The sequence below is a fragment of the Lutra lutra genome, chromosome 7 (assembly GCF_902655055.1).
Source record: "Lutra lutra chromosome 7, mLutLut1.2, whole genome shotgun sequence".
NCBI classification, from domain to species: domain Eukaryota; kingdom Metazoa; phylum Chordata; class Mammalia; order Carnivora; family Mustelidae; genus Lutra; species Lutra lutra.
In genome coordinates this window covers 5,903,905-5,908,722 of record NC_062284.1, presented here as the reverse complement: position 1 = coordinate 5,908,722, position 4,818 = coordinate 5,903,905, and the positions used below count along the sequence as shown (strand labels likewise).

General features: G+C 41.9%; 1 pseudogene; it reads right to left on the bottom strand.

Annotated features, from left to right (window-relative positions):
- Nucleotides 1–4,521: 4,521 nt before the first annotated feature.
- Nucleotides 4,522–4,618, bottom strand: LOC125105817 (uncharacterized; annotated as a pseudogene).
- Nucleotides 4,619–4,818: the final 200 nt, after the last annotated feature.

Here is a 4,818-nt window from a genome sequence, read left to right as displayed (position 1 = left end):
TTCCACTAAGAGGAGATTAAACAACTTAGTGCACATCCGTGTTATTGGGAGGCTAAGCAACGAGCGAAAATGATCATTATTTCCTTGTATTTCATGACCAGGAAAGACCTCCATGATGCACTGTTAAGTAGAAAAGGCAGGCTACAAAGCAGAACACATATTATAATCTCATTTTTTAAATTGGGTGGACACCCATTGGGAAATAAACATTGTCAGAAAAATACATCGCAGGCTTAATAGAGGTTACCTTTGGGTGATTATTTCCATTTATTTAATTTATCTGAATTTTCTATGATAAGTACACATTACTTTTTTATAAGAGATAATTTTTTTTTAAGGAAAGAAATCAGGATAAACACACAAAAACACTGAAAGTATAGATGTAATAAGCGAGGACACAGAATGGGGGTGACCCATGGCCATGGGCACAAGGTCAGAGAGGCTTAAATTCAAGGACTCCAGGCCTGGAGGCACATGGGGGGACACTGTACCCCGAATCATCCACTCTCCTTCCTGTCATCTTCACGACTCCCAGTTACCACACTAATCGCAGGGTGGGGTGGGCAGGACGGGCTGACCAGGCAGGCTGCCACTAGCCCTCAGCTGAGAGAAGTCAAGTCGTCCTTGTCTTTTCCCCGCTCTGTCCATGCCCGTGGATACCGCCTTTTTCCAGCCAGCCCTATCCCCACTCCAAGCCCCGCCAGTTCCGGCAAGAGCAGCTCAGGCTGGTCCCCTGGGCTCTCAGGTTAACTGAGCAATCATCCAACCTAGGAGTAAAAGCCAGTGGGCCAGGTGGCAGGGAGGGCCCATAGTGACCTGGAAGGGTCCCATTGGCCTGGTGCCCTGATGTTCAGCTCCCCAGCATGGGCTCAGCAGACCCCATCCCAACTCTTCCTTTTACTCCCCCAAGGGCTGGGATAAAAAAAACTTTCTCCCTCCAAAGACCTCCAGCTCCAGACCAAAGTCAGCCTCTGCACAGTGCCCGTTGTGGGGTGCTGGGCCTTCCAGCCTCGGGTCCCCGCTGTGTCTCTACTTGGCGAATGCTGAAGGATCTGTCCTCCAGAGGCCTTGATATCATCTAAATAGTCAACTCTAACTTGATTACCTCTTTTAGACAAGCACTGTGGGCAGTCCTCTCGAGTCTCTAGTAGCAAATTAAAACTGCCAGAATCAGAATCTCTGGCTACGGAGAGAACCAGAGCCACGAGGCACAATTTGCTGGATGTTTTGTTTCCCAAGTGGGTGGGGGGGGTATCACTATGGTTAAGTGTCGGGAGGAAGGGGCACTTCAGGCCAATAAAGGAAATATATATATTCAAGAATTATCTGGAACACTCCTGTTCTAGCATATAAAATTCACATTAATTTTTTTAAATTTTTTTATTTTTTAATAAACATATAATGTATTATTAGCCCCAGGGGTACAGGTCTGTGATAAAATTCACATAAATTTGGGGCGCCTGGGTGGCTCAGTGGGTTAAGCCGCTGCCTTCGGCTCAGGTCATGATCTCAGGTCCTGGGTTCGAGCCCCACATCCGGCTTTCTGCTCGGCAGGGAGCCTGCTTGCTCCTCTCTCTCTGCCTGCCTCTCTGCCTACTTGTGATTTCTCTCTGTCAAATAAATAAATAAAATCTTTAAAAAAAAATTCACATAAATTTTATATGCTACCCCATAATATAGCTATATGTCTTTTTACAAGATTTTTTTTAAAGATTTTATTTATTTATTTTACAGAGATCACAAGTAGTCAGAGAGGCAGGCAGAGACGGGGTGGGGGGGGAAGCAGGCTCCCTGCTGAGCAGAGAGCCCGATGCGGGGCTTGATCCCAGGACCCTGAGATCATGACCCGAGCCGAAGGCAGAGGCTTAACCACTGAGCCACCCAGATGCCCCTTTTTACAAGATTTTTTAAAAAGATTTTATTTACTTATTTGAGACAGAGAGAGCATGAGTGCGGGAAGGAGCAGAGGGAGAAGCAGACTCCCTACAGAGCAGCAGGGAGCCCGAGGCGGGCTCGATCCCAGGACCCCGAGATCATGACCAGAGCTGAAGGCAGAGGTTCAACTGACTGAGTCACGCAGGTACCCCCTTTTTCAACATTTTTAATGAGAAATTTCAAACATAATGGTTTTCACAGTGAAAATAGCCCTATACCATCCCCCAATGTTTACTATTAACATTTTATTATATTTGCTTTATTATATCTCTCCACCTCTCCATCCTTCCATCAATACATTTTTTTATGCATCTCACAGTAAATTGCAGACATTAGTAACTTCCCCCTAGTTACTTCAGTATATTTATCTTTAACTAGAGCTCAGTATTGTTTATGGTTTAAAAAAAATTTCATTTTTAAGTAGGTTCTATACCCAATGCAGGGTTTGAACTCATGACCCTGATATCCAGAGTTGTGTGTTCTACCAACTGAGCCAGCCAGGCTCCCCTGTTTTTAGTTTTTTTGAAGTGAAATCTACAAGCAATGAAACACAGAATCTTAAGTGTGCATTTGCCCAATTTTCACAAATAAACTTGTACACCCCAAGACATAGAACAAGACCTAGAACCCTACCATCATCCCAGAACGTTTCCTCGTGCCCTTTCCTGTCAATATCTGCCCCCAGCCTCTCAGAGGACACCACTGTTTGGGTTGTTTCCAATTAACAGGTTAGTTCTACCTGTTCTAGAACTTTATAGATATTGAATCCTACACAATGTACTCTTTTGTGTAAGGCTTATTTCACTGAACATCATGGTTTTGAGTCACCTATGTTGCTGCACGTACCAGTACTTTGTTCTTCTTCTTTTTTTTAATCTGGAGTAATATTCCGTTTCATGAATATAGCACTGTTACCCATTTTCTTCTTGATGGATGTCTGGGTTGTTTCCAGCTTTTTGGCTACTGTGAAGAAGTTGCTATGAACATTCCTGTGTAAGTCTTTTTGTGGACGTAATTTCATTTCCCTCAGGTCAACACCTAGAAGTGGAATTCCTGGATCATAGGGTTGGTGTAGAGTTAGTTTTAAAAGAACTGGCTTTTTCTAAAGTGATTGTATTATTTTATATTCCCACTAACAATATATGAGAGTTCTGGTTGTTCCTTATTCTCATTAGCCTTTGGTGGGGGTCAGTTGTTTAAATTTTTAGGTGTTCTATCGCCCATGTAGTAGGATCTTATCATTTTAATTTGCATTGCCCTGATTATTAATAATATTGTCTTTCGTGTGCCTATTATCCATTCATATATCATCTTTTGTGAAACATCTGTTCTAATCTTTTTTCTTTTTTGGGTGGGGGGCACCTGGGTGGCTCAGTGGGTTAAAGCCTCTGCTTCCGGCTCAGGTCATGATCCCAGAGTCCTGGGATTGAGCCCTGCATCGAGCTCTTTGCTCAGCATGGAGCCTGCTTCCCTTGCTCTCTTTCTGCCTGCCTCTCTGCCTACTTGTGATCTCTATCTGTCAAATAAATAAATAAAGTCTTTTTAAAAAATCTTTCTTTTTAAGAGTTTATTTATTTTGACACACAGAGAGAGTGCAAGCACGCAAGCAGGGAGAGCAGTAGGCAGAGGGGAGGGAGAAGCCTCCCCACAGAGCAGGCTCACTTTCCTAAGAAACATTTGTGTTTCCTAGGAAGCCACGAAGATATTCTCTGTTTTCTTCTAAGAGCTTTATATGGTTTTAGCTTTTATGCTTGCATCTATGATCTGTCTTGAGTTACTTACTTTTTGTGTATGGTGTGAAGTAGGAAATAAGGCTCACTTTTTTTTCTATTTGGATATCCAGTTATTCCAGCCCCATATATTGAAAGGATTTTTCTCTCCCCCTTGGATTCCTTTGGCACCATTGTCAAATATCAAATGACTAAATAAGGGTGAGTCTATTTTTAGCTTTCTGTTCTGCCCCTTGATTTATTGGTTGATTCTTATAATGGTACCATGCTATGTTGATTAGTGTAGTTTTATATTTAGTCTTGAAGTAAGGTAATGTAAGACTTCTAACTTCTTTTCAAGATTACTTTGGATAGTCTGGGTTCTTTGCATTTCTGCATAAAGTTTGGAATCAGCATGTCAATTTCCCTGATTCTATAAGGCTATGGAGATTATGATTTATGAATTAAATCTGTGAATCAATTGAGGAGAATTAACTGTACTGAGTCTTCTAATCCATGAACATGGTATGTCTCTCCACGTGTCCAGATTCTTTAAAAATTTCCCTCAGGGATGTTTTCTAGTTTTCAGTGTAAATTTTGCACATATTTTGTTAAATTTATTCTTAAGTATTTTCTTTTTTTTTTTGTTTTTATTGTAAATTGAATTTTTTTTTTTTTAGGGAGGGGAGGTGTAGAGAGAGAGAGAATCTTAAGCAGGCTGCACATCAGTGTGGTGCCTGATGTGGAGCTTGATCTCATAACCCCGAGATCGTGACCTGAGCCAAAATCAAGAGTTGGATGCTTAACTGACTTAGCCCCCCAGGCACCTCCAGATTGAATTGTTTTTTAAATTTTACTTTTCAACTATCTACTACTAAAAAATATAGAATGCTTCACGAATTTGATTTCATCCTTGTGCAAGGACCAAGTTAATCTTTATCATTCCTGTTTCAGTATACAGGTTGCCAAAGTCTAAAAACATAATATGACCCACTCCTGTGAGTTTTTAAGATATGCTCCAGGCAAGGAAGTCCCTTCTTTCCTGGGGCTCCTTGTGCTCCTAGCATATGACCACAGACCCCTACACAGAGCATTATGGGATCTCTGCCCAGAGTGCCTTCTCCTCTGGGTCATTATCTGGCTCTCTGAGGTTGGATGCCTACATTCTCCACTA